This window comes from Pan troglodytes, chromosome 5 (genome assembly GCF_028858775.2).
Source record: "Pan troglodytes isolate AG18354 chromosome 5, NHGRI_mPanTro3-v2.0_pri, whole genome shotgun sequence".
NCBI classification, from domain to species: domain Eukaryota; kingdom Metazoa; phylum Chordata; class Mammalia; order Primates; family Hominidae; genus Pan; species Pan troglodytes.
The window spans coordinates 149,783,159-149,801,206 of NC_072403.2; the positions used below are offsets into that span (position 1 = coordinate 149,783,159).

The window sequence follows — 18,048 nt, forward strand, 5'->3', positions numbered from 1 at the left end:
GGTTTAGGGGGACTCCTCCCACATCTTCTCTAAACCCTATTTTAGAAAAGGCAACTATAGGGGAATTCTGGTTATAACACCTCCTCCACACACATGCTTCCCCCTGTACCCCTCTTCAGGAAGCTGCCCATGTACTGGATCTAAAAACCTCAGACAAGTCTGAGAAACTCCTGATCCAACATGCTGCCCAGGTTTCAAAGGGTTCTTATAAATCAGATTATGGCAGAAATTTCCAGACACTTTTTGGAGTGTTTGGGCATAAACAAAATCACTAATAAATATTAGATCATCCTATAGTGTCTTTACTTTCCCAGTTGTATCTATCCTGCACTTAAAAGAAATGACCCAAGGTTTCTGGACCCAGTAAAGACACTCCTAAGACAACATGAGAAGCCAGAATCCCTTGGCAGACTTTTCAATGAAGAGAGTTCAGAAAGCAAGGAAATGACAAGTCCTAACAAGTTGTTAGGAGAAAATGTACCATAATATGAATACCAAAATAAACGATATAGTTCTACATGGAGAATTCTTGCATACATTCATTTTCAGGAGATTTGGGTGGGGAATGGAGTGTTCTGTTTAATTATTAGTTAGAATATAGTTTATTCATTAGAATATTGGTTTGGCTGCAGTTACAATGAGACTCAAAATAACAGCGACTTTAAAAACACATACTTTATTTGCCTGTAATACAAAAACACAGGTTGGCAATTCAGGCTGGTAAATTAGCCCCACAATCTTGACGGTCTTCTTTTTGTCGCTCTCTCATCCTCAACAGCTGGTTTCCATCTGAAAGTCCATAATGGCTGGCTTAACTCCTATCATCCTGCCAGCTTCCCAGCCAACAAAGAGAGCACAGGGGATGAGATGGCACATCCCTTAGCTTCAAGAGCACAGCCAACAGTGTACATAGTACCTTCATTCAGAGTCCACTGGCCAGAACTGAGTCCATAGCTATACCTATCTGCAATGAGTGGTGCGAAATAGAAGCTTTAGCTGGGCAACCAGAAATTCTCTTATGAGAAGAAGAGAATGGGTCCTTGAGGGCAATTATTAGTTCTTCCACAGCCTACTTTCTAAGGATTAGAATATAATATCTAGAATTAATATAGAAAGTGGTTCTGTAATTAACTACCAATCCCTTCTCACCAAAGAATTGGCAAAAAGCATAGTCTGGAGTAACTCCACTTTTATTATTATGATTGCATATATTTTTTTCTTAATCTCCCTCTGTGGCCCACATGTTTTACATGCCACATTGGTCTACAAAGTTATCATCATTTCTTTACAAACATTTTACATACTTTTATACTAATTTCACATACTTTTTAGTCTCTGGGCCTAAAGTTTCTAAATATTCTAATTTAAAGGAAGACTTTTCATTGACATTTCTATAGGTATTGATAATTTTGATGTGTATTGAAGAGACCAAACAATGTGTAAACTTTAAGGAGGCAATTTGGGGAAGCAGAAATATTGTCAAGTTTAGATCAGATTTTTCTTTATATCAAATCCCAGCTCAACTTTTTACTAATTACTTGCTCTTAGACAAGTTAATTTACTTTTCTGAGCCACATATTTATTGGTTTTAGGTAGGGGGTGGGCTAAAATATATCCTTGCAAGTTTATTACAAGGATTAAATGATTCATTCCATAACAAATGTCTAGCAGAATGCCTGCTACATAGCAGATGCTTAGTAAATGGCTATCTTCTTTATACACTTGCTAACTTCTTTATACACTTCACAAAATTCCTGCCACACTCCATCTACAAGTGATCTTCCTCTTTCTCTGCTCTGTGTTGTGAAAAGTTGAAGACGGCCCTGATGTTTTGGTGAGTCAAGCACCATTTTAAAGTGGTGTACTGCCTGAAGAATTCTTTCCCAGAGTGTAGAAATCATTTGCTCTATGAAATCTTCATCATCCCTTGCAGTTCCTCCTCCAATGGTCCAGGAGAGTTGGATTTTACTATTTTCTTTTTTTGCTGTTTAATTTGTTTTATAAATTAATATTTTGCTACTTAGTTGTTTCATCCCAGCCATGTGTGCTATATGTGCTTAAGGTCTGATAATCTTTATTTACCAGTTTATATCATTTGTAAACCTAAGAAGAATTTCAGGCAGCTTAAAAAGTTACGTCTAGTACAGTAAACTTTTTTAAAAATGGAAGATAAAATTAGAAAAATGAAACAAATGGAAAACAAAGAATAGGACATAAATGAAGCCAGTGGTGAAATGAGTGCCCAAATGCACACACCCTCAGAGATTGTAGATGCCTCCCTTTGTCATCAGATTAGAAACTGGGTGTCACAGTGTATTTTGCTAGGATTGTCATAACAAAAGATCACAAATTTGTTGTCTCACAGGTCTGGAGGCCAGAAGTCCAAGATCAAGATGTTGGCAGGGTTGGTTCCTTCTGAAGCCTGTGAGGGAAGGATCTGTTCCAGGCCTCTCCCCTTTGGCTTGTACATGACCATCTTTATGTTCACATGATGTTCTGCCTGAATGTGTCTGTGTCCAGATTACCAGTTGTATCAGATTAGGGCCCATCCCAATGACCTTACTTTAACTTGATTACTTCTGTAATGTCTGCATCTCCAAATAAGGTCACACGCTAAGGTACTAGAGGTTAGGACTTCAAAATACATATTCTGGGGAGACACAATTCAACCCATTGCTTTCAACAAAGCAAACTCAGAGCTCATTGTTTTGTTCTATTTTGTGTTTTATGAGTTTTTTTATTTTTCAAAATCTTGCTTCAGGACTTGACAGGGCTTTAGCGAGATCTTTTAAATATTAATTACTGTATAAAGGACCAGAGAGAGGCCCCGGTCATGTGGGCTTTGGGATCACAACGATTCTGCTAGAAGGCAGCTTGCTGTCCCTTGGACTAATTACACTCTAAGAGCCACTGGAAGTGGAGGCTTTTTCAGCTCTCCTATTCTACATCTCTTTAGTCCTCTATAATTAACATAAACTATACCCTCTCCCGTAATGTTTTCTAGCACTCTCTGTAGTTCACAATTGCTTTTGTATTCTGGTAGTTTCATTGTAGGTTTGTTGAGTGCATAACCAAAATATCTATAGAATCTGGGTAAATGTCCTTTCACACCACTGACAGAAATGTCAGCCAAGAATCTGTCTGGAAACCTATGAGAAAGAAAAAGATTTTCACCTTTCTAAATTTTTAATACAAATAACAATACACAACAATCTCATCTTTATGGCAGTAATGTCTGAACATTTCTTAAGAAAGCAAGAAGGTGTGGAAATCAAAATTTTAGAGACAGAAGACTTTAAATGCCATCTCCTTCTCAGGGTAGAGAATTGAAGCCAGAAGGATGAAGTCTTCTGGCTCCCAAACTAACATTCCTTTTATTAGGCTTTTTTTTTTTTAAATCGGACCCAAATACCACCTATAGACTGCACATGAGGATTTAGTACAGGTGCCCTTTACCTGAACCGCCTAAAGCCAAGTGTGTTTCTGAATTCAAGAATTCTTTGGGCCAAGCGCAGTGGCTCACACCTGCAATCCCAGCACTTTGGGAGGCCGAGGCGGGCAGATCATGAGGTCAGGAGATTGAGACTATCCTGGCTAACATGGTGAAACCCCGTCTCCACAAAAAAATTACAAAAAATTAGCCAGGTGTGGTGGCATGTGCCTGTAGTCCCAGCTACTCAGGGGGCTGAGGCAGGAGAATCGCTTGAATCCAGGGGGGCGGAGGTTGCAGTGAACCGAGATCGCACCACTGCACTCCAGCCTGGGTGACAGAGCGAGACTCTGTCTCAAAAAAAAAAAAGAATTCTTTGGATTTTAGAAAGACAGTTCAGCACAATGTACATACCATACATCCCTTAACATTCCCAGTAGGGTCAGGGAGAGCTACTTCTAATCAAACACACTAATATTTCTGCAGCAAAGTGTGTGAATGTCCACATTATGTGCAATAAATAAGGATCATTTATAGTGTGATGTCACTTCATGGATCAGATTTTGCCACCAAAATGAGCTATGAAAACCCAGCAGTTTTCAGTTTTCAGTACTCCTTAGATTTTAGGATTAAGGATAAAAGATTGTTCACTCTCCTTAATCTACAAGTGAGATTCTCAAGCTGTGTTTTGCAGAACTACTTAAGAGTGCCCCAGCCCAGAAGCACTGAATCAGATTCTTTGGGGTGTGGCCTGGGAATTGGAATTTTTGACAAACCACCCAGCTGATACTGATGCAGACGCTGGGGAAACACTTCAAGAAACACTGCCTAGGGCATAGTGCTACGGCATGGGAAACAGATGGGAACCTCAGCTGGGCTATTTTCATCACATGCCTCTCCCCAAACCTCCCTTTGACATCACTTTGACCCTGCAGTCAAGTTTCACAGAATTTTTCTATGACATTTTGATGGAGGTGGGTGTCCAAAGACAGGAATATACAAAGATCAAAGGGACAGGAGAGAAAAACAAAACAGAAAAAGGCAGACAGAATTACTATTCTAAACTCAAGCTACAGTCTGGTCATCAGATTATGTCACATGTATTCATTCACTATCTACGGAGTATGCGTTATTGGTCAGACACTGGTGCAGGTATTTGGACAATCACAAAATAATTCTAGACCAAGTAATTTTCCCTTTTGGTAATTCTTGTTTCTCTCTATACCACTTGTTGTTTTGGGTTTTGTTTTGTTTTTTAAGGAGTGGGCATCAGCCACTGAAGCACATTGAGTCCTTCCAGGCATTAGCTCCATCTGCTGGAATAGAAGGAAACTAATCAGTGTCCCACTGTTTCATATAGATGAGCCTTCGCATGTACTAAATCACAATTCACTATTTGACCAGGTCACTTGTGCTAATGGAAGTTGTTTGTCAGCTATAGGTAAGCGGAGGAGAGAATTACCCACGTAACCCCATCAGAGAGCATTAGACTAATCTACATGGTTGAGAAGGCTTTAGTGTTAAATAGGTTAACACCCAGTGAAATTTCCCTAATATAGCCTGTGCTGGATGGAGATGCACTGACCTTCCTTGCAAGAGCCTTTCCCTGAAGTTGGGCTCCTGAGAGAAGCTCTGAACATGGCTATCCCTGCCTTTTCATCTTGTCAGCAGGTAATGAGCTAGGCATGGGAGCTCAGAATACCACCAAAAGCCCTTTAGGGGCTATCCAGGCTTAGCATTCTGTCTGAAAGTTGCTTTGTTGACCATTTATTTACCCTCTCCTCTATCTCCTCTAGCCCTGTTCATTTTCTCTACAGTACCCATTTCCCCCTAAATTCACTCTGGTTTTACTCACAAAAGCTTATACTCACACCCCTCTTCATCTGGGCATCTGTTTCTCTAGGTTTCTTTTTACATGGGTTTGCATATGGAGATCTGGTTATCTCTCCGGAGGTTTCTGTGTTGATGTCTCTGTTTGGAGGGCTCTCGGTAGGTAGGTGTGTATCCCTGTGGGAGGGAGTAGAGGTGATAAGGTAGTGTTTATGTTTAGATATACCAGTGATCACATGTGGGAACATAACATGCTATTTTCAGCCTGGCTGGCTTCTATGGAAAATGGAGGATTTGGATAAGTGGAGGGGAGGAAAGAGGCTGTGAAGGAAGGAGGGAACATTTGTAGAGGTGAAAATGAGTGTGACCAATAAGGGATCTATGAAAAAAAAAACAGACTAGAGAAGCCTCCTCCCCAGTGTCAACCCACAAGAGCAGAGACTTTGTTCTCTGGAGTCTCCTTGGAGGCTTGAAGGGGGCCTGACACACAGCAAGCACTCAATATGCGTTGGATGAACAAATGTTATCATTGCGATGGTTACTGTTACATAAAAGTGCATCCTACAGGCATCTAGAGCTTTGTAGGTTGTAGGGTGTTTAGGAATATTTGCGGTGTCAGAAGTAGGTTGGAGAAGGAGGGAGGAGTCAAAGCTGGCCTTGAAAGTCAGACTGTGGAGCTTGAGGTGGAAGGGACTGTTGCAGTAATTGAGGTTGCAGGGGGCAGCGCACTCTGTAGGACTCCTCACAAACGTTGCATCGGCAGTCACAGCTCAGTTCCTTACTAACTGGGTGCTGTGGGACAAGCTTCCCTTCTCATGTCCCTGGATTCTTCTCTTCTGCCTGTCTCAGAAATGTCTGGGCTCCACAGGGCTCAGAACGGAGGCACCTTCTCTTCTCTATGTATATTTTCTCCTGCAGGCCAATGGTTCTAAACACTGTGTATATGCAGATAATCCCATATTTTTACCTCTAGCCAGATTCCTCATCAAGATTCAAGTATTCAACTGTCTAATTGACCTTTTGATTTGGATCATCTTTTTTTTACATGGCCAAAATAGAACTCTCGATTGCATGTCCCATTTCTCTTTCTCAACACCTGTTTTTACTACTCTGGTCCTCTTAACTCTGTTATTGGCACTGCCATTCACCCAGTTGCTTATGCTAGAAACATCTTTCTGGCTCCTCCCTTCTCCTTGCTTTCCTCTACAGCTCTCACCCAAAACATAGGCCCCACCTACCCCCTTGTATCCATCTCCACTTGCTCCTTTGGTCCAAGCTCCGTCATCTCCTGCTTCGACTACTGCAATAGGTGCCTTATTTAGTATCCCAGGTTTATCTCATACACCCTTATAAGCCTTTCACCACAATAAAGCCAAAGGGATATTTAAAATTTTAATTTAGATCAGTCACTCACTGCTCAGCTTTCACTGTATTCAGCTTTGCCATTGCATGAGAATAAAACTCCAAAATGGTGGCCATGGTGCATGGGGACCTCCACGTTCTAGGCCATGCCCCTCCTCCCCATCCGCATCCTCCCCAAGGTCCCTGCCCCTACTTTTCTTTAGCCCCTGCTTGTCTTTAAGTCTCTCAAGTATGCCAGCTCCTTCCTGCTCAGAGGCCTTGGCACTCTCCCCTCAGGCCTTTTCAGGGTTGAATCCTCCTCATCCCTGCGTCTCAGCTTATAGGTAACCTTGCTCCAGATGCCTTCATGAATTAATCTACCTAAAGCAGACCAAGCCACCTATTACTCCCTCTCACAAGACTTTATTGTTTACTTCACAGGATTCTTCACAGTTTGCAATCATTTCATTTGTTGACTTGGTTTTCCCCACTAGGTTGTAAGTTTCATAAGACTGAGGACCTTATCTTCAATACTGGTGAATCTCAAGCTTCTAGAGGAGTTCCTGGCACAGACTAGACACTCAGTAAACATTTACTTAACATATGAATGAGCCTCCATAAGCCTCATTTTCTTATTCTATGACCTAAGGATAAAAATACAACCTGCCTTATAGAGTGGTTATGAGGATTAAATGAGAAAATAGAACTTAATAAATGTTAGCCATTATTATTATTACATTATTATTGGTAGTATTGTATTTCTCACACTATGTACTTAGTCTTACTAATATTAATACTATTCTACCACATTACTACTAATACTATAGTAATAGTTTTTAGTAGTTAATTTCCACTACCTTATACTGGTTTTTGAAAAGAATAATACTACTACTGTAGTAGTAGTATTATTCCTTTCAACAACTATTATATGGTAGTTAAAATTAACTACAATTTACAAATAAGTAAACAAAGATCATAAATATAAATAGCCTACTCATGATCACTTACCTAGCATACATTACAGCTTAAATTTTAAGAGTAAAGAGTTGCAAATAAATACAGATCTTAAGCCTGAATGATTGGAGGGAAGGTGTTACCGATGGCATAAATAGGGTTTTTGAACAGAGGTGACTCTAAAAAAAATGAACTCATGTTGTGCTGAGTGAATAGCTGGATATTCCTGGGAAGATGCCTCACAGACTATCGGACATACAGAACTTTTACTCAGATGAGAGGTGAGCGGTTGGAGATTTGAGCATTAGATGAATATAATATCTCAGTTGTGATCATAATACCATACCTGGAACACACACACACACACACACACACACACACACACACTCTCTCTCTCTCTCTCTCTGGGACCAAAAGAGTTGCTGCTCTTTGCTCCTCAAATAGGCCTTTCCCTCTCTCTAATTTCTCACCTTCTTATTCACCCAACCCCCAGCTGACATTTCCTTCCATCTTTTCCATCCTAGACCTTCCCCTGCAACACCCCATGTGCATTTTGGAGGCTCACTATGCAATCCTTAAGAATGGAATTAATTTCAACACCCTCAAGCAAATCTTTACCAGCTTATGTAGGATCAGGTTCAGGTGTCATGAACTTTTCAGAATAGGACAAATAAACAAAGTATCACAAAAACTCTTTCTCTTATATTTGTCTCTAAAAATAGCTAAAATTTATAGAGCATTGATATGCCAGATGCTAAGTATTATATATATGTTAACTAATTTGTTCTTTATAGCAACCCTATGAGGTAGGTGGTATTGTTTTCTCTATATTATAGTGGAAACTGAGACACAAAATAGTTAAGAAATATGTCTAATGTTACAAAACTGTTATGCTATGATTGGTTTGAAAACAACTGGGGTAGACTGGGTATGGTGGCTCATGCCTGTAATCTTAGCACTTTTGGAGGCCAAGGCACGTGGATCAGTTGAGGCCAGGAGTTCAAGTGCCCAGGTTGACCAGCCTGGCCAACATGGCGAAACCCCGTCTCTACTAAAAATACATAAATTAGCTGGGAGTGGTGATGTACACCTGTATTCCCAGCTACTCAGGAGGCTGAGGCACGAGAATTGCTTGAACCCAGGAGGCAGAAGTTGCAGTGAACTGAGATCTCTGCACTCTAGCCTGGGCAACTTCATCTCAAACAAAAAAAAAAAGGAAAGAAAAAGAAAAGAAACTGGAGTAGATTTGGAGGAAAGAGAGAGGAAACCTATAAGGAGGTTGCAGTTAGAGAAAAGAACATTTATAACTAAGATCCCAAAGGAAAAATAATCCCCTGGGATCTGCAACTCTTAGATCACCTCAAAATATAAAATATTAAAAATGAGAATGTCATGTCACCTCTAAAGCTCAGTGACATTTGGTGAAAAGAATAGCAGCCAAAACTTTTTAGTCTGGTCACTAGACATAGCTCTGCCAACAACCAGGTAAGAGATTTGAGGCAAATTCCTCTCTAATCTCTGGGGTTCAGTTTCCTCCTTTGTACTAGAAAGGGGCTTGACTAGTTAACTTCTGAGGGCTTTTATACTTGAATTACTACATCGGTTTATTAGGCTGCCTAGCTGTGTACATCACCAGTCTGCAAACATATTCTTCTTTAAGCACGAGTTTCTTCATGTTACTTCCCGACCCCAAAACACTTTTTGATGCTTTCTCTTGCCTTTGTGCTGCCATCCCCCAAATAGCTGTGACAATCTTGATATTAGAAATAGCCATCTTGTGGGGAAAAACCTCAAGCTTCCCATTTGTTTTCTAGTATTAACTGTCAGAAGAATTTACTGGTAATCCACTTAAAGAGATGAAGCCTTATTAAAACCAAAAACAAGTGGCTCATGGGAAAGCTTTTGTGCACTTGAGCATAACTCCTCATTTGTGTCAGCCAAAGGTTGTCCTGACTTATATTGTCATGCATTTTAACCAAATTAAGGTATCACATCATCATTACAAGTTTCACAATTTGTATCCCGGAGTTGTCTTGTTCTTTTTTCTTTTACCAAAAACATTGAGTTTAAGGAAAAACTTTAACCTGAAAAGTGAGCGGACTCACTTAGCACAATGTCAGCTGACCTACTTGTTTCAGTTTAAATGAAACTAACTTTTGCTCTTAATTCTCCCTTCTTCTTTCCTCTCCCCTACTCTCACCTACTTCCTGGAAAATGTCATTCAGGTCAGAGTTCTTATATGCAATGTGAGATGGTTTCTGTCTTCCCAACCAGGTGATTTAGCACCTGGGCCTGCATGTTGCTATAGCTGCAATGTTTAGACATGGGTTTGCAAGTGAGTAGAGTCTAAAAACAGAGTTTTGTTGATAATGTATATGCCACAGAATTCTTGAATTGCTTAGTTACCATTGAGCTTGGTTATAAGTAGAAACCACTTATTTAAAAAAGAAAAAAAAAAACCACCATTTGCAAATGAGATCTACTGAAAGGCAAACAAAGCCTCGTTTAAAAGTGTGGCTATTATCAGTAATAGCAATTATGATGATTTATGCTGCTTGGTACATTTCCACATAGGCTTTATATGCATTTTTAATAATAATTCTCAAAACCATGGAGGAGGGGGACAGGCATTCATTCATTCACTCGTTCATTCAATCAACTGTCCTAGCTTGTGAGAAGGACAAACGGCCAGACCGCTTTTTGAGACAATGAACAGGTAGTTAGAGAAAAGGTCGGGTATTTGCAGGGCTGATTGCATCCTGGGACTCAGAAGGTCCAGAAGTGATACACCAGGAGCTCAAGAATTGCAACCATAATTTATGCAAATGATTCACACTAGAGTTAATAGTACAAGTTACAGAAACCCGACAGCTGGACAGGAAGAGGCTATGTTAGAGTCAAGCCAACAGGTGGGCATCACCTGGGATTCATCATTGCAATCTTGCTAGAGCAGCATATTCCCACCTTGTCAAGAAGAAGGACCCACGTTTAACATCAAAATGTCTTGGGGACTCCCCACACGCTAATTGTCATCTTCTTTATATCTGTTAATTGAGAAATATATAACAATAAAAATCTGTTCATTAAAAATATATAACGATAAAAATCAACTAGGAATCAGCAGAGATTTAACATGAATTTATATTTCACTAATTCTACCAGTGCTATGCCAGTTTTCAATTTATTACCTCTTTGTTCCAGATTTCTTCAGCAGCTGCTCTACAAATATGCAATGGACCCTTTAAGCATTTCTCCTTTACAGTGAGCACAATGCTAAGCTTTGTCAGCAGATGCCACTGGAGCAGCATTGCAGAAGAAAGCGAGTTTCTCTTCCTGATTTTGGTGTGCTACTTTTCTTCTTCTTGCTCCAGCTGCATTATCCATCAGTGGTACTATGTATAAGACCATCCCGCTGTGCCCTGCCCTACCACCTGCCCAGAGGCACATCCCTCACTGACTATTTGGCCTGATTCTGAGCCTGTGGCCACCTTCTCACAGCCCTGCAACACAGGCACTGTGTGCTCCAGGCCTCACGTCCCCAGCAGTGGCCTGACTGTGCACTTAGCCACAGCCTCAGTTTGCCTGTGCTCCAAGAAATTGCATCCTATTTGCCCAGCAGCTATGGACCAGCTCCTGGTCCTGGAAAATAGCAGGCTTCTCTGACATCTAGTGGACTGCAAACACACCTTCTCCAACAAGGCCTGAACCCCAGCCTTAAGGAGAGAACCGTCTTTCCAAGTTGTCTTTCCTTGGGTACTCTCCCTCAATCCTCGGATACCCTTGAAAGTTCTCTTTACATTGTTATAGTTATTCTTCTATCACTGTCAAATAATTTTTTATATTAAACTTCTCTTGCTTTACATTACTATGTGGTTTCTGTCTCTTGCTTGAACTCAGACTGATAGAAGTTCATTTGGAAAAACAGCAACACTTATGTGTATGAGATATTCAATCTACAGATAACATTTGGTATAAGAAAGCATTCTCAAATCCCTTGCTACTGATACCTGCAACCTTCTAGTGTCCATAGTCACCAAGTCAGGAAACCCTGGACTAAAAATGGACAGATTGGCAGGAAGAAAGAATCCTTGACATGAAAATGAAGCTATTTGGGGGATAAGGTGAACAGTGTAGGATGCGGGAAGCTTTGATTGCTAGGGAACAGTGTTGGTCAGCTCTGCTTCCTCTTCATCCAGAATCTATGAAATTCACAAAGATAAAGTCTGTCTTGGATTGAAGAGATGGGAAAGAGTAGACTGGGGCTATATGCAGTCAGAATTGGCTCAAACACTAGACTGGGATGTAGCCTATGGATGGATATCAGCTCTATCCCAGCCTATGGAGCCTATGGATGTAGCCTATGGATATAGGCTTCATCCCATTCCAGTGTCTGAGCCAATTCTGACTGCATATAGCCCCAGTCTATATGTACTCCGAAGGGGGAGGGGAGGCAACAGCAAACCCAATAGTGAAGATCAGAGAACAGCTGGGAGATGCAGGGCAGAGCTGACATCAGCATTTATTAAGCACCTGTTTGACAGAAGAGTATATAAGGCAGGGGGATATTAGGTTAACTGCTCAAGAGCATCCAGTTTACAAGTGGAATGTGCATGCTTAGAAAACAGGTCACCTGCTTCTTAAATAGGAATTCCTCTTTATCACACTGCTAATCTTCCCTGGGCTTACTATTAGGGGTAGAACAGATGGTTTTTGTCATTTTCTACATTCCAGAACAGATTAAGGACTCACCTATTTATTGAAGATATTGATGAAATTGGGTTTTTTTGAAATATCTGGATCTGGCTTTTGGAGGATTTGATTTGGGAGAACATTTTAAATTCCTCTTTGATTTTCCACCAGATTGGGGCTTTTTAAGCTATTCCTTGGCTCAATTTTGGTAATTTACAATTCTCCCCCAAAAAAGATTTATTTCATCTAAATATTCAATTTATGTGCTTAATGTTGTAAGTAGTATTTAATTTCTAAGTATCTTCTATATCTGTGGCCAAACTGATTTTTTACAACAAATGATAATGTTACTGTGTTTTCTTCCCTTTCTTTCTTTCTTCCCTTTCCCTTTCTTCTGTGGTCACAGAAGCCAGGGGTTTACCTAAGTTTTTCCATAGAACCAGCTCTGTGTTTTTCATGTCAATTCTATTCCATTGTTTTCCTTGTTTCTTTGTTTTCAATTTGATAGAAGCAGTGTTATGGGAGATCTCAGATGCAAAGATGTGTTAATTATACTCTCTTCTTTATGGCTCATATCACAATTATTCTGGATGAGACAGTATAATTATTTTAATTATTTTGTCTTTTCACTCTACCATCATCTTCACTCCCATTCCCTTCTCCTGAATATACTTCTTACTGTCCTTGGGTCTGTGTGTATCTTAGGAAAAATATAATATGTTTTTAAATTTATTTTACTCAACTGCTTGATTTTAACATCTACGCACGTTGTATGCTTATGTTAGTTTCCTATTGCTGCTATAATAACTTATTACAAACTTAGTGGCTTCAAAGAACAAAAAAAATTCTCTAAAATGTAACACATTTCTTTTATAACCTGCAAGTGGGAAAGCCTATTACCTAAAATCCAGAAGCCATAACAATGATTGTTACAGTGACTATACAAAAACCTACAAATCCTCCATGCCAACACACACACACACAAACACACACACATACACACACCCCTGTAGGCAAAGCAAAGAAACAAATGATCACCTGGGTAGAAGTCATGAATATTTTGCTAAAATTCACAATTCCTATTATAAAGGGCTAATCTCTTACATAAAGAGCTCCTACAAATCAATAAGACCATCAACCCTGTATAAAAATGAGCAAAGAATATGAACAGATTGTTCACACTAAAATAACTGCAAGTGATTTTTAAACATGTGAAAAGATGATCAATGTTGACTTACAAGAGGAATGCAAATTAAAAATACATGGAAATACTACTTTTCTTTCATTAGAAGGGCAAAAATCCAGAAGTTTGGTGACTGTCTTGTCAAGACTGTGGGAAAACAGGCAGGAATGTAAACAGTTACAAACCCTCTGGAGGGCAATGTGGCAAAATTACAATAATCTATCAAAAATGTAAGACTATATATGCTTTAACCAGGCACTTCTAGAAATTTATCCTAAAGATAAACTACCACGTACACAACGACATATGTACATTTTGTGATCTATTTAAAAGAGTAAGATTGAAAACAATGTAAATGTCCATCAATAGAGATTCTTAGTTATGCCTCCATCAAAAAAAATAAATTATTCTCTTACAGTTCTGGAGGTCAGAAGTCCAAAATCAGTCTCACTGGGCTAAAGTCAAGGTGTCAGTGGAACTGGTCCTTTCTGGAGGTTCTGAGGCCACCCGCATTCCTTGGCTCATGGCTGATTCCTTGCTTCACTCCCACCTTTTACTTCCTTCATCACATCTTCCACTCCTGACTGTTGATCCTACTGCCTCCCTCTGATAAGGAGCCTTGTTATCACATTGGCCCACCCTAGGAACCCAGAATCACCACCCCCATCTCAAGATCACTAACCTAATGGAAGCTGCAAAGGTTGTGGACATGTGGATGTAGCCATTTTTGGAGCACTGTTATCCAGCCTACCACAATGCTCATCCAGTCCATCTCTTCTAACAGCTGTGTGGCATTCTGTGGCATACCTGCCCCATATTTTACTTATCCATGCCCTACAAATAAACAGCTGCTACCATGTACATCTCTTCTGTAAATATCCTCTAACATGGTCTCTTGAGCATCTATGTGAGACTGGTGAAATCAGACACAAATTCCCAAGCCCCATCATCTGGAAGGGTGTCAACTACCCAGACTGCATAACAAAACAAATCCCGTGTAAAGATTGTTGTCAAGTTCACCCTTGTTTGGGGACTTGATAGCAATTTTCCCTTAAAAACCAAAATTCTACTCACTAGCCATGGGTTATACTGGGAAGAACTACTGCCAGCTTGTTGTGTGCACACACGTGCCATTTCTCCAGTTATTCCCAGGTTGCTCTCCAGATTGGCTGTATCATTTTACATTTTCACCTGCGGTGCAAGAAGATTGTAATTTTCTTCAAAACCCTGCTAACATATGGTAATATCAGATTTTCTCATTATTTACTATGACGGGGATAAAATGGTTTCCCATTTTCATTGAGGCACTATTTGTTTTTGTTTTTGTTTTTGGTGGTGGTTTTAAGGAGCAGAGAGTTTAATAGGCAAGAAAGAAGGAAGAAGCTCCCCCATAGAGAGACCCAGGGAGGGGCAGTTCCAAAGCCAAGTGAGGAAACCCCGTGTGCCTTGGAAAGGTGGCTGCTTATATGAGGTGGCTGGAGGAGGTGGTGTCTGATTTGCATAGGGCTCAGGGGATTGGTTTGACCAGGCATGTCACTCACATAGCCCGTGGAAAAAACTGGACCTCCCACCTAGCCTTTTAATATGCCAATGCAGGGTGCCACGCTGTTCTACACACGTGGAGATACATGGGGGTGGCCATGTTGCCAGGCATGTGTGAGGCCAGGGCAAGAAGAAGAGGGCGGGAATCGCCATGTTTGGGTGGACCCAGTTTCTAATGGCCTTCATTTGCATATCAAAGCTTACCGGCCAGGTCTAAGAACCTGCGCTTTCCTGTGAAGCACTCTGATTATTATGTGGTTGACCATCTATTGATGTGCTTGCTTGCTATCCATGCCGCTTCCTACTTTTTGGAATCTGCTCCTCATTTTCTTCCAGAGTGTTTCACTTGGTACTTGGTGTGGTGATAGTTGATATTGTTGTTCATTTGAAGAAGTTGTTTGTATTTTCTTTTTTTTTTTTTTTTTTTTTTTGACACGGAGTCTTGCTCTTTCACCTAGGCTGGAGTGCAGTGGCGCGATCTCAGCTCACTGCAAGCTCCGCCTCCCGGATTCACGCCATTGTCCTGCCTCAGCCTCCCAAGTAGCTGTGACTACAGGGGCTGACCACCTGGCCAGGCTAATTTTTTTGTGTTTTTAGTAGAGACGGGGTTTCACCGTGTTAGCCAGGATGGTCGCGATCTCCTGACCTCGTGATCTCCCTGCCTCGGCCTCCCAAAGTGCTTGGATTACAGGCGTGAGCCACCGAGAAGTTCCTTGCATTTTCTAGATATTACTTGTTAGTTATAAATATTGCAAATATCTTAATATATTGTGTATGCCTTAACTTTTTTGAGAATCTTTTACTTAACAGACATCTTTCATTTTGATGTATTCAAACTTATTAACTTTTACCTTCAAGTTTGCGTACTTGCTTTTAAATTCATTAATTTTCACATTTATTTTTATTTATTTCTTCTTCCTATTGTTTGTTGCTTTTTTTCCTCTAGAATCTTCAGTTAAATGCCTAGTTGTTTTATGCTCATCTTTTAGTTTTTAAAATTTATGCAGTAAATGTGGGCTACATTAATATTATTGCTTTGGTGACAAATATTTTCGAACCTAACAAAATTTTATTTTAAAATTTAGTATTTTTAACTCCAAATCTTTGACCAAGGTATTTTTCTTTCCTTCTTTTTAAAATTTTTTTATTTTTAATTTTTATGGGTACATAGTAGGTATATATGTTTATGGGGTACATGAGATATTTTGATACAGGCAGACAATGTATAATAATCACCTCCTGGTAAATTACGGGGCATCCATCACCTCAACCATTCATCATTCCTTTGTGTTATGAACATTCCAATTGTACTCCTTCAGTTATTCTAAAATGTACACAAATTATTGCAGACTGTAGTCACCCTGTTGTGTTATCAAATACTAGATTCCTATTCTTTGTATCTATTTTTGTACTCATTAACAAAAAATGTTTCTGCTTTGAACTGTTTTCCATCTACTACTTTGCAGATGTTGTTTGCTTTTAAAAATAGATTTTATAACTGGGCTAAAACAAATATATTGCTAGAAATCAAAGTCTACATCATATAAAGAAGAAAAGTAGGGTCTTCATAGCAAGCAAAAAAAACAAACTACCCTCAAGTACAAATCAAACCCACCCATTCTTTCCTACCCTAATTTTTCCTTTCTTTTCCACCCTAATTTTTCCTCTCTTTCTCTGTGCTGCTAAATGTTTAACATCTGGAACTGTTTGAGGTTTTTGGCTTTACTCTATTTTTTATGTATTTTTTTTATCATTATCATTATTCTGTGAGAACACAAGGTTATTTAATATTAAATAGCTATGAGTAGAGAGGAAACTCGAAAGTCATTTTCTTAATTCATTACTGTCATACATTTCTTAATTATTGCAATGAGGATGAACCCATTTAAACTGAACCTATACTTCAGCCAATGCTGTAAATACAAATTGCAACTTAAGAAACAGCAAAAGAAGTATAGAGGCTTAACCGTATCTTATTAATTTGTTCATTCAACAAATATTTATTAAGGGCTTATCATGTGCACTATTCTGACCACAAGGAATCTAGCGGTTAACAAAGTGGACAAGATCCACGTTCATCTCTCCACCAAAGCTTTTTAGGAAGAGAAGCCACAATAAAGAAATAAACAAAAATAGAAGTAATTTTAGATATGGGTTTATCCCAGAAAGAAGCTAAGACATGGTGACCTGAGAGCCAAGAACTTACCCAACAAGAAGCCAGCAATGTGGAGGTCATCCGGAGGAGCAAGAGTAGAGGCCATAGCAAATGCAAATGACCTCAGCAAGGCCCTTCTCTTTATCCAAAATGCAACAAGAATCAGGCTTATTAGAGTCAATTGCTGGAAATGAAAGAGAAACTATGTTTCTAAAATGGTTCCTCACAAAATTTCACAAATAGGAATTGACTGTAACACTATGCAGTCAGGAGGGGAGTCATGATGGGAGAAGTAACCCAATTCTGGAAAAATAACAATGTTTATGGATTGCTTTTTTAAAAAAAAAATAGGTGCAAATATTCTTAAGGATTGATTTCTCAACCTGTAAGGACCATTTCTCCTGAGAAAAGGTTGACATGGCCCTGCTCTCAACACACGAATTAAAGTATCACAGGGCAGCATTTTCTTCCACTTTCCATCCAGCTAGAGGGCTTGCTTCTCACTCCTTTACCCTCCAATGTCCAGCCCAGTTCATTCCAGGCTTTCACAGTCCCGGATCTTTCCCTAGAAGTCTAGGCCTCTCTTGTCTTTCTTACCCAAACCATTTATTCCCACTCAACCCAACATCCTCTTAATTTGTATTCTCACAGCTAGACCATCAGCAAAGCAGAGGGCCCTCCAGAGACTAAGGTCACCCATTAGAAGACAGTAAGGAGTTATAAATGAGAACAAACTGTATCCTTTCCAACTGTATCTCCAATTGTGCTTTGCTGTTTTATTATTTCCAATAACAGCCATCTCTCTTTGTGGTTAAGATTTCAGAAACTACATAAGTAGCATGTATTACAGTAACTTAATGGTAGGAACAAATGTCTGTACAAATTTTGTTTACTGAAATGGTTCTGAAGCTAATTCATTCTGCA

The 18,048-nt window shown here is 39.7% G+C and overlaps 1 long non-coding RNA gene across 5 annotated transcripts; it reads right to left on the minus strand.

Moving 5' to 3' along the window:
• Positions 1-1,971: 1,971 nt before the first annotated feature.
• Positions 1,972-17,320, minus strand: LOC134810378 (uncharacterized). 5 transcript variants are annotated; one of them, XR_010158210.1, is made up of 5 exons: positions 17,176-17,317; positions 14,502-14,618; positions 10,520-10,599; positions 5,302-5,437; positions 1,972-3,149 (listed from the first exon to the last, which is right to left on the minus strand). It is a non-coding gene; the product is annotated as an uncharacterized LOC134810378 (long non-coding RNA). The 5 variants fall into 5 exon arrangements; XR_010158211.1 differs by having other exon boundaries at positions 2,707-4,746; positions 5,304-5,437; XR_010158208.1 differs by lacking the exon at positions 14,502-14,618 and having other exon boundaries at positions 17,176-17,320.
• Positions 17,321-18,048: the final 728 nt, after the last annotated feature.